This window comes from Mauremys reevesii, unplaced genomic scaffold (assembly GCF_016161935.1).
Source record: "Mauremys reevesii isolate NIE-2019 unplaced genomic scaffold, ASM1616193v1 Contig120, whole genome shotgun sequence".
NCBI classification, from domain to species: domain Eukaryota; kingdom Metazoa; phylum Chordata; order Testudines; family Geoemydidae; genus Mauremys; species Mauremys reevesii.
In genome coordinates this window covers 191,013-203,121 of record NW_024100739.1, presented here as the reverse complement: position 1 = coordinate 203,121, position 12,109 = coordinate 191,013, and the positions used below count along the sequence as shown (strand labels likewise).

General features: G+C 48.1%; 1 pseudogene; it reads right to left on the bottom strand.

Moving 5' to 3' along the window:
* Window positions 1–294: 294 nt before the first annotated feature.
* LOC120392876 overlaps window positions 295–12,109 on the bottom strand; it is a 53,313-nt pseudogene continuing 41,498 nt past the window's right edge.

Here is a 12,109-nt window from a genome sequence, read left to right as displayed (position 1 = left end):
CCTACACTGTAATAGCTCTGGGTGAGGGGAGGAAAGTGTTCACCAGCACACATTGAAATGTCAGGAGAAAGCTTTGTAATTGGCTCTGAGCTTGTGGTTCGGACATTAAATAATAAACTCCTTACAGTATTAAGAGAGTGACCCAGCACCAAGTTATAGATTTGGTTGATTGGGTAAAATTCTTTAGCTGGGATTCATAACCCAAACAGTCACCTTCTTAGATCATTTTTAGGATTAATACAACAAATAATCAGTTCTTATTAATTTGATGAGGTAACTAATTTGGTGACATAGTTTTGATTTAACACTGAGACTAATTTAATTGGGGTTTGATTTTGTTTGGATAGTTGCATTGCTCTGTGCTTCATTTAGTTTTGTAGTACGATTAGTAGCTTCACTTTGGTGATACAGTTTGTTGGTGTAATAGTTTTAATACAATTTATAAAACTGAAACCAAACATTTCTTTCAATAAGCAACAGGGGTCTACAACCTTGAGGATGTGGGCAGATATCAGTGGGTGAACCTAAAAAGCCTAACCAGCTCCACATAATAAGCCTTTGGTTCTCACAGACCTGACAGTCTCTTCCAGTCCTGCGCCTGTGGAGGCTGAATGTGTAAATTCAACAAGCTCACAAAACGGGAGCGTATTTTCCCCACAGTGTGAGGTTCTCACTCTTAACACCAGCAGGAGAATATGCATCCAGAGTCCTTGGTGATGCCAGAGATGCCTTAAAAGAGGCAGGTCCTGTCCCTAGCTGCTGTCCCAGCTAGCAGGCCGACAGCCAGGCCAGAGCAGTGTCGGTGCAATGGCTCCTGCTCACCAATTCTTCCATATATGTATGACCATATCAGGTTTCCTCTTTTTCACAGCATCTAGCTCTCTCTGTGTCTCTTCATTTACATTGACACTGCTCAAGCTGTGGGGAAAAACAAGTCAAGAAAAAGTGTTAGACATAATGCCTGAGAACACAGTCCCTTTGAAGCAGAGTTAGCCACACACCATTGGTTTCAGTGAAATCATCTCTGGAATGGACACAAAAGACTATTGCAATGAATGTTCAGACATAACTATTTGGGCCCATCTTCTTTCCCCATCCCACACATTTCTGGTCCACACCGATAGTCACCATCTGCACTGGATTCCCTTTGGAGTCTGACGAGGCCCGTCCTTGCCTGCTGAAGAGGCTGCTCTTGAGTGACGTGCGTAACTCTCGGCCCACTTAGAGGGAGGGAGATGCCAGCATGTGACATTTATAAGCAATAAAACAGACTTCAGCGAACTTATTTGTTTCTGAATTGTTATTAATCTATAAAGTTATTGTTCTAAATCTAAATCATTTTGAAAGCTGCCATCATGTGTTTTGGTTGGAACATCCCAGAACCAAAGGCTGTGTGGGGGATGTCTAGGACTGTGTAGAAATCTGGATGTTGTTTAAATGTATTTGCTATCTCAATGCTCCACAGAACTTACTTCCATTTTTTAATTCCCATCAGTCTTTTATCTTCCTTTATTTCTGGTCCTTTTAGTTCTCTCTCTTTTATAGATTTGCCTTTTCCCCTTCAGGCCAGTGGTATAGAAATTTCAAAACATTCTCTTGTAGCTGTCCGGCTGTCCAGGTGTGCTGGATTTAAATGCTGCTTAAGCTGAAACTCTGGTAGCTTTTATGAACTAAGATGATCTTTAAAACAGTTTAAAACTGCCTGAAATTGTTCTGGAGGAAAAGGCAGATGTCAGTTGCCTAAGGTGCCGGCTGGACCTTCCAATCCTACCAATATCTGTATGAGCTACTGAATAGACAGACAACCAAGATGAGGAGGAGAAGAGTGAAGAAACAGGGTTGCCATCATAGATAGAAAAAGAAATTAAACAAAAACAATTAAGTATCGACTTTGTATCCTTTCCCTCTTTTCCTTTTTCTTTTTTTCTTTGTTTGGCTTTGTCCCAGAATTATTTGTTGAAATGGTGGTAAATTATCATTTGCATGGAGGGCTATTTTAATTCAATTGTGAAACACCCCCGACTCGTATTCTCAGTCCTGCTTACTGAGTAAAATAACTGAGATTCTAACTAGAGTGACCAGATATTCCGATTTTATAGGGACAGTCCCGATTTTTAGCTCTTTTTCTTATATAGGCTCCGATTACCCCCCACCCCCTGTCCCAATTTTTCACACTTGCTGTCTGATCACCCTAATTCTAACACAAAACTACGCTGCCTTTGAAGTGCTCAGCCACTTTATTATCCCATGTTTAAGCTAGTCAAGCCGCATGAATAATACACTTTTCAGATTGGTGGCTGAACTGAAGAAAAAAAAAGAAAAGGTTCATTTTGAATCAAAACCTCAAATTTTCAGGGTTTTTGTTGTTGTTGTTGTTAAAAGAAATCAAACAAACAATTTTTTTGGTGCCAAATGAAAATTTATTTGATCTGAAAAAAATTCGGGTCTTTTTGTGGTTTTCTTTAGTTTCTTTTTAAGTGTTTTTACCCTCAAAAAACAAATTAATCAAATTAGCTACATTTCTAAACAAAACATTGTTTCAAAGTTACAAGACAAATCTTTTGTTTAAAAAAGCCAGCTTTTTATTCTGCCAAAATTATTCACCAAATGCAACCTCCATTTGCAAATATTTTCATCCTGAAACTGCATTTTTCTGCACATTTACTATTTGAGCAAAAAATGTCACCCAGCTCTACTGGTATCACAGCAGTGGATCTCTCTTCCATTCTCTGCAGGAGGAGACTAGGTGCCAGTTCTTGGGTGCATGGACAATAACATTGTGACCCCAGGAGAAAGAGCTTAAATCATATCACTATGTGCCAGATTTTCCAAAGAACTCAGCACCCACAACTGGGGCTGGATGTTCAAGGGGACTGAAGTCCCATTTATCCAGGGTGCTGCTGGCTTTTCTGAAAATCTGATCATAGAAGTCACAAGCTACTGCATGCTGAGCACTTTCGAAAGCCTGGCCCCATGTGAAAGAAACACTCGTGAAAGGAGCCCACTTGTAACTTACCCCAGTTTCTGCAGTTTGCAGTTTGGGTGTTTCAGTCCTTCACACAACTGTTTCACACCTGAGTTGTCCATTGTTTTCTCTCCCAGGATCAGCTCTGTCAGCGTCTGGTTGGTGCTGAGAGCAGAGGCGAGATCCTCACAACAAGCAGCTGTGAAATGGCAACCACTCAGTCTGCAGGAGCCAGAGAGATACAAAGATTTATGACTGCTTATTTTTGCCCCATTCGCTGGCATCAGCAGTCTTCATTCTAGGCATGCACAGTAAACCACAGTGCTCTGAGAGGAGCCTTTGAGATTAGTCATAAATTCCAAGGCCAGAAGGGCCCACTGTGATCATCTGGTCTGACCTGCAGTACAGGACGTCCCCCAAACAATTCCTGTTTGAACTAGAGCAGAGCTTGTCGACAAAAATATTCCATCTTGATTTTAAAATTGCCAGTGACAGAGAATCCACCACAACCCTTGGTAAATTGTCCCAGTGGTTAGCTGCCCTCACGGAACCTTATTTCCAGTCTGAATTTGTCTAGCTTCAACTTCCAGCCATTGGATCCTGTTATACTTTCCTCTGCTAGACTGAAGAGCCCGTTATCGAATATTTGTTCCCCACGTAGGTACCTGTACACTGTGATCATGTAACCTCTTAGCCTTCTCTTTCTTAAGCTAAGTAGATCGAAGTCTGTCACTATAAGGCAGGTTTTCCCATCCTTGCATAATTCTCATGGCTCTTCTCAGGACCTTCTCCAATTTATCACCATCCTTCTTGGACTGTGGGCACCAGAACTAGACACAATATTTCAGTAGCCATCATCACACCAGTGCCAAATACAGAGGTAAAATAACCTCAACTCCTACTCGAGATTCTTCTCTTTATACATCCATTAGCCAGGGGCGGCTCCAGGCCCCAGCATGCCAAGCGTGTGCTTGGGGTGGCACGCCGCGGGGGGCGCTCTGCCGGTTGCCGGGAGGGCAGCAGGCTGCTCCAGTGGACCTCCTGCAGGCATGCCTGCGGAGGGTCTGCTGGTCCCGCAGCTCCGGTGGAGCATCCGCAGGCACGCCTGCGGGAGGTCCACCGGAGCCGCGGGACCAGCGGACCCTCTGCAAGCATCTGCGGGAGGTCCACCGAGCTGCGGGACTGGCGACCGGCAGAGCGCCCCGTGGCGTGCCGCGTGCTTAGGGCAGCAAAATGGCTAGACCGCCCCTGCCATTAGCCCTTTTGGCCACAGCAACACACTGGGAGCTCATGCTTAGCTGATTATCCACCGTACCCCTCAAGTCTTTTTCAGAGTCACTGCTTCCCAAGATAGGGTTCCCCATCCTGTAAGTGTGGCCTAAATTATTTGTTTCTAGATGCACACATTTCTATTGGTCTGTATTAAAATGTACATATTGTTCGCTTGCACCCAATTTCCCAAGCAACACAGATCGCTCTGTAGCAGTAACTTGTGCTCTACATTATTTCCCTTTTGCAATTTTGTGTTATCTGCAAACTTTATCAGTGATACTATGTTGTCTGCCAGGTCATTGATAAAAATGTTATTGCAAACATAGGGCCAATCAGTCCCTGTGGGATCCCCAGGCTTAGAAACACACCAATCTTCTCTGTAAACACTATAAGCCCTGGAGGAATAATTTACCATGTGCAGGTGTTGTGTCAGTTACTATGTGTTCTATATGCGATTGTTCAGATGAGTTGAAGGGACAGGCAGATTGGGGTGTGTGATACAGGAGGGCCTGGGAGCAGGGGGTAGAGTGGTAGCCTCAGGCTAATTAAGGTGTGGTTCCTGTAGACTAGGGAGGGTTGCTACCCACAGGTTAGTAGCACCTGTAGTCAGTTAGGCCCCATCAGGAACCTAATGAACCCCCTGCTTCAGGCAGTCAGGGGAAGAGGAGGAAGGAGAGGACTAGAGCTTGGAGGTGTGTTGTGAGATTTGAGAGATCAGAGAACCAAAGTAAGGGAGACTCCCTCCTCCAACATCTAAGGACTGAGAGATAACCCCACCCAAGGGGGAAGGGTAAGAAACCTGCAGAGGTTGAGAGGGACTCAAAGTGAGGAGAAAACCCAGACCCTTTCCTTCACTTCCCTCCTCTTACCTCCTTCCCCTGGGCCACTAGTGGGGCCCTTGGCACCCAAGAGCAGGGGCAAGGGTAGTGTCTTAGCCCCTCCCCAAGAAAAGTGCAGGACCCACCACATACAAACATTGGCCATCTTATTACAGGTGCTATTTCTAATGGGTGGGATGGTCCTAACAATACACTGTAATGACCTGCTGGTTCCCTACTGGTTCCCTGCTAGAATGGTAGGAAGAGAAAGGACTAAACCAATGTTCCCCAAAGTGGTGCCTGTGGGTGCCATGGCACCCGACAGAGGCATTTATAATAATGCCTGCCTAGTGCCCAGCAGAGGACCTGCAGGGACAGAGAACTCAGGCTGCAGGCACGGTGTTTCTCAGTCCCCGGCAGGTGCGGTTTCCCACCTACTGCCCAGCAGAGAGAGGAGAATCTGGGGCCCTGGGCGCCTGCCTGGGCACAAGAGTACTCCAGGGCTGCAGGCACGGTGTTCTCTGTCCTTTGTGGCTTTTCTCATGGCATGTCTCTGGATTCATATATTATGTAATATTAAATATATTTTTTGGTATTATTTAATGTACAAATACAAAATAAGCCTTGAAAAATTGTTGGCGCCCGGCCATCGCTCTTCTGAAAACATGAATATGCTACTGGTCACAAAAAGGTTGGGGGATCACTGGGCTAGGGTTATTCTGGTAGAGTGAAGAACCTAGATTAGCATCTCACCAGTAGGGGGGGCATAGCTGTGTTAATCAGAATGACGAGGAAGAAGTGACATCCTGTGGACAGAAGAGGATCAGGCTGGGAGGCAGGAGAGAGGGCCAGTGTGTGTGTGGGGTGAGCAGCAGGCTGCAGGTAGCAAGGACAGAAAGCCTGGCAGTGGTATCCTGAGTAGCCAGGGCAGGAGGCAGGTGGGAAGGGGAGAGCTGATCAGAGAGAAGCAGGCTGTGGCTGGCGGGGCTGGGAGCAGCAGCACCAGGACATGTGGGGTGGAGCAGCCTGCAAGCAGGAGGTGAGAGGCAATTGCTAAGGCTTAGTGACCACAGGACGACAATGCACGGGGATGCTGAGACCAGTGAGATGACAGAGGAGGCTGAGCTCTGGCCGGTGGGGTTGCAGACCAGCCTTGAATTAGCTGCCATGAGAAGGATGTACCAGAAAGGGCACTGGGTGCCCAGCCCACAGCCCGTTCTCAGTGACATACTTGCTGACTGGGCTGTGTTATCAGTAGCTGGGGTGACAATGCAGATTTGGCCATGCCACTGCTACAGGCTGGGAGAGCGACTGGCTAAGCAGCAGTTCTGCAGAAAAGATCTGGGATTACAGTGGATGAGGAAGCTGGATATGAGCTTCAGCAGGAAATGTGCCCTTTGTTGCCAAGAAGGCCAATGATATATTGGCTGCATTTTAGTAGGAGCATTGCAAGCAGATCAAGGGGAAGTGATTATTCCCCTCTCTTCAGCACTGGTGAGGCTACACCTGAGTATTGCATCGAGTTTTGATATATTATGTAATATTAAATATGTTTTTTTGTATTATTTAATGTACAAATACAAAATAAGCCTTGAAAAATTGTTGGCGCCTGCCACGCTCTTCTGAAAACATGAATGTGCTACTGGTCACAAAATGGTTGGGGACCACTGGACTAGATGACCTCCTGAGGTCCCTTCCAATCCTAATCTTCTATGATTCTGTGAAATGATAGGTAATGATCAGAGGGGAGTCTCAGCCCCTTTGTGGGAAACACATTAATGTTGATATTTATTCACATTTACTGTTTACAGCCCTTTGGGGAGAACAGAGCCATGTTCAATTTCCTTTTCTTTCCAGCTCTTTTGGGAGAGCAGGAGTGACAGCTCCAGTTCAGGGCAGTGTGCACACATGTGGGGTTGTTACTGCCTTAGTGAGTAAAATCATTGTTTTCTAATGTCAAAATATGCTGCATTTGTGGTTTGCTAAAAGCCACCAGATTCTGTCCTCGGCTGCACCAAGTTCACATCTGGCACTGCTGAGAGACTTCGAGGAGAAGATATTGGCTGTAACCCACCTTCCTACTGCACTGATCCTGGGCCAGATGGGGGCCAAAACAGCCTCTGGTATAACTAAGAGGAATCTCAGGGCTGCTCTAAGTTACTCCAGCTGCTGTGCCAGGCTAGGATCCGGTGAAGCGTCATTGCACTCCACCCTGCCCCTCCTAACCTCTCTGGCCTTCCTATGCTGAGGCAGGAGGGATGCTGTGGAAGGAGCCAAAAATGTGGTTAGACCTGCTTTGCACCACCTAAGGATTACCCTGTATTGAGGACCTTTGGCTGCCCCTTTAGGACAATTACCCAGCTACTTTGCCTGCTGAACAGGGCCCAGGGACTGAGCCCACTGCAGTACTCAGAACTCCTGCATCTTGGTGGGAGTTAGAGCAGCTGATCATTGTCGCCCCTTCTAGCCCTATGTTCTGCAGTTCTCTCATTATTCAGTTGTTTAACTAGCAGAATGTGACCAATGAAGATATCAGTGAGTCTCTGTTCTTTGCCTTGGGAGCAGAGTGGGGCTGGTCCATGGCTGGGTTCTATGCAGGTTATTGTGACCCTGATAAACAGAGTGTAACTCACCAACTACAGTGTTAACAGGCACAGACTAAAGGGAACCATCTGGTACTTACTGCAGTTTCTGTAATTTGCAGTTTGGATGTTTTAATCCTTCACACAGCAGCTGCACTCCTGAATCTCCTAGGTTGTTCCACCTTACGCCGAGCTCTGTCAGGGTCAGGCTGGTGCTGAGAACAGAGGACAGATCCCCACAACAAGCAACTGTGAGATCACAATACCCCAGTCTGTAGGACATGAAGATATACAGAGAGCAAAATGATGACTTGTTTATGCCTCTTCCTCTGCATTTCCCCTTCTTGATACCTGTGTGTAACTCTAAACCAGGGGTAGGCAACCTATGGCACGTGTACCAAAGGCGGCATGTGAGCTGATTTTCAGCGGCACTCACACTGCCCAGGTCCTGGCCACTAGTCTGTGGGGCTCTGCATTTTTCTTTAATTTTAAATGAAGCTTCTTAAATGTTTTAAAAAACTTATTTACTTTACATACAACAGTAGTTTAGTTATATATAATAGACTTATAGAAAGAGACCTTCTTAAAACATTAAAAGGTATTACTGGCACGTGAAACCTTAAATTAGAGTGAATAAAAAATGAAGACTTGGCACACCACTTCTGAAAGGTTGCCGACCCCTGTTCTAAAGTGATTCTTAATTTGGAAGCAATAGAGAAATCATTTCACTTTGATTCAGATTACAAAAAGACCCCTACATGAGGCTTTAGACCAGGGGTGGGCAAACTACAGCCCGCAGGCCATTTTAAGCCGGCCCTCAAGCTTCTACTGGGGAGTGGGGTCTGGGACTTGCCGTGCTCTGGTGCTGCAGCCGGGGAACAGGGTTGGGGCTGTTCCACACGGCTCCCGGAAGCAGCCACGTGGCCCCGCTCTGGCACTCCAGCTGGGGAGCGGGGTTGGGGGCCACTCCATGTGGCTCCTGGAAGCAGCGGCATAGCCCCACTCCGGCTCCTATGCACTCCAATGTCCTCCTCCGGTGCTCCAATGTGAGCTGCAATGGCGGTGCCTGCAGATGGGGCAACGTGTAGACAGGGCCGGCTCTACAGTTTTCGCTGCCCCAAGCAGCGCGCCAAATTGCCGCCCTGGGCGGCGGGGGCAGTCCATGTGCCCTTAGGGCGGCAGGCGCGTTTCCGTGGAGGCGGCAATTCGGCGGCAGCGTCTATGTTTAGCTGAAGCTGCCCCGGACAGCTAAACATAGAAGCTGCCGGTGCCGCCGCGAAATGCGCCTGCCGCTAAGGGCACACAGACTGCCCCGCCCCACGGCAGCAATTCGCACGCTGCTTGGGGGCAAAACAAGGGGGCTGCCGCCTTGCAGAATGCCGCCTCAAGCACCAGCTTGGAATGCTGGTGTCTGGAGCCGGCCCTGCGTGTAGAGCTGCCTGGTTGCGCCTCTGTGTAGGAGCTGGAGAAGGGACATGCTGCTGCTTCTGGTAGCCATTTGAGGTAAGTGCCACCTGGAGCCTGCACCCCTGAGCTTCTCCTCGCACCCCTGAGCTTCTCCCCACACCCCTGCCCCAGCCCTGATCCCCCTCCTGCCCTCTGAATCCCTCCATTCCAGCCCAGAGCACTCTCCTGCATGCCAAACCCCTCATCCCCAGCCCCACTCCAGAACCGGCACCCCAGCCTGCACCCTTCCCGCACCCCAATCCCTGCCACAGCCCTGAGTCCTCCCGCCTCCAAACCCCTCAATCCCAGCCCAGACCACTCTTCTATACCCCAAACTCCGCATCCCCCAGCACCACCCCAGAGGCCGCAACCTCAGCCGGAGCCCTCACTCCCCTGCACCCCACTCCCCACTGCAGCTCACAATCCCCTCCCGCACCCTGAATGCCTCATTTCTGGCCCCACCCGAGAACCCGCTCCCCCAACCACAGCCCTCACCCCTTCCCACACCCCAACCCCAATTTTGTGAGCATTCATGGCCCACCATACAATTTCTATTCCCAGATGTGGCCCTCAGGCCAAAAAGTTTGCCCACCCCTGCTCTAGACCTCTAACACACAATTAGAGCTACAACCAAAACCCCAGTAGCATTAAATTAATTATTCTAATAGGAACTTATCCATTCAGCTACAGAAAACACCTTCTCAACCCTCTTTAAAACCCCAATCAAACAGAGGCTCATTGCAGCATGCCCAGAAGGTCCCTAAATGTGGGGTATTTTGGACTGCGGGAAAGGGAAAGTCCCAGAGCCCTCACAGAGGCCAACCATCCCTTCTCTTTTATAACAAAGGGGGAATCAGCTCAGGTGCCCGTGCTGACTGCAGTTGGGGCAGACACAATCCCTCAGGTAGGCCAGTCCCAGGTCATTTAGGGCTTTATCGATCAGAACCAGCCTCTTAAATTCCACCCAGAGACCAATGGGCAACCAGTGCAGATCCTGGAGCCATGTGCTCCCAGCAGGATGCTATGCTCAGTAAGTGACCTAGCACTGTCTACACTGGGGTTTAGGTCGGCTTAACTGTCTCGGGGGTGTAAATTTTTCATGCCCCTGAGTGACGTAGCTGGGTCGACCTAACTTTCTAGTGTGGACCAAAGCTTAGTGAGTACAATAAACAGAGGACCTACAGAAAATATCTATGGGGCATGAAGAGGCTCCGTGTGACCCAACTTCTGTCTAGTAAAATACGACAAATCTACAGTATGGTGGGGTCTCTCAGCTGTACACAGGAGGAGAGTAGGTGTTTTTGGGTGGTCATTAGATGAACCATTTGGGATTTTTTCAGTGACATAGTTTTTCCATCAGAAAATGCAGATTAGTCACACACTTTTTGTGGGAACGTCGTGGTGTTGATGGAAGTCCTGTCAGGAAGGTCTTTCTTAGCCAGGCTGGACTTTCAAGGCAAAACTACAGACAGAGCAAGCCTAGAATAGCCAGTAGCCCTGTGGTTGGGGCATTCACCTGGCCTGTGTGAGGCCCAGCTTCGTCTCCTCCCAAATCAGGCAGAGCAGTCACTTTAACCTGTGCCCCCCACACCTCAGGTGAGTGCCCTAACCAGTGGGATCACAATGCAGAACGGGGGAAAGATTAAGTTTTCTCAGGATAGAAAACAGTTTTCCTCAGCTGCCAGGAGTACAGATGCCTCAGTAGACAAAGCTCAGGTCACTGTTAATAAGCACAGACTGCAGGAAGCCAGCGGTTACTTACACTAGTTTCTGCAGTTTGCAGTCTGGGTGTTTCAGTCCCTCACACAGCAGCCGCAGGCCTGAATCCCCCAGTTTGTTATCCGCCAGTTCCAGCTCTGTCAGGCTCTGGCTGGTGCTGAGAATAGTGGCGAGATCCCCACAGCAAGCAGCTGTGAGGCTGCAACTACCCAATCTACAAGAGACAAATACACAGAGAGGGAAGTGATCACTTGTTTCCTCCCTGTTGGCTGTGGTTCCCTCACTGGTGTCGGTATCTGTCTGGAGAGGGTTTCATTTCCATTCTGGAGGGAGGAAAGGATGGCTCCTGCCACATGTGCCACTAGCCAAATACTTAGGGGCTAGGGACATCCCAGGCCCTCAGCGAGTAAGGGGCTAATTCTGGCTTCTTTCAATCTGTCCTTGCACAGGTGCTCAGGGAAAGGGCTATAAAAACAGCTGTTGGGGAGCCAGTGGGTGCAGAATGGCTGTGGGTTGAGATGGCTGCAAATCCAGGCTGAGCGAGCCTCAGGCTGGGGTGGTTTATGATTTGATGTGTTTAAGTTGTTTTGCTTTGCTGATTGAGATTTGCTTCTGCTGAAATATCCTTCCTGATTACCAGAGTCTTGCTGCCGTACAGTGCTAGGACCATGGTACCACCCCATACACCTGCTGCTCACGCTGCCTCTTCCCGACTCTCAATAAGACATTTGCTGTTGCAGCTGAGTCTTCAGAGCTTTGCTGGTCCTGCAAATTTGGCCTGAAACTACCCCTGGGAGGATATATCATGCAGGGTCTCTCAGGGGTCTGTCCTGCATCCGGAACTGCTCAATATTTTCATTACCAGCTTGAATGATGGAGTGGCAAGCACACTTATAACATCTGCAGATGGCACCAAGCTGGGGAGGGGTTACAAACAATTTTAGAAGACAGGATTAGAATTCAAAATGATCTTGATTGGTCTGAAATTTATCATATTAAATAGAGACGTGCAATGTTCTGCAGTTAGGAAGGTAAAATATCAAATGCACAACTACAAAATGGGGAATAACTGGCTAGGGGGCAGTACTGCAGAAAACGACCAGGGGATTATAGTGGATCACAAAGTGAATATGAGTAAACAGTGTGATGTATTTTTTGGAAAAAGGCTAATATCACTGTAGGGCGTGTTAGCAGGAGAATCGTAGGTAAGACATGGGAGGTGAATGTCCCATTCTACTCATCACCAGTGAGGCCTCAGCTGGAGAACTGTGTCCAGTTTGGGGCATCACAGTTCAAGAAAGATGTTG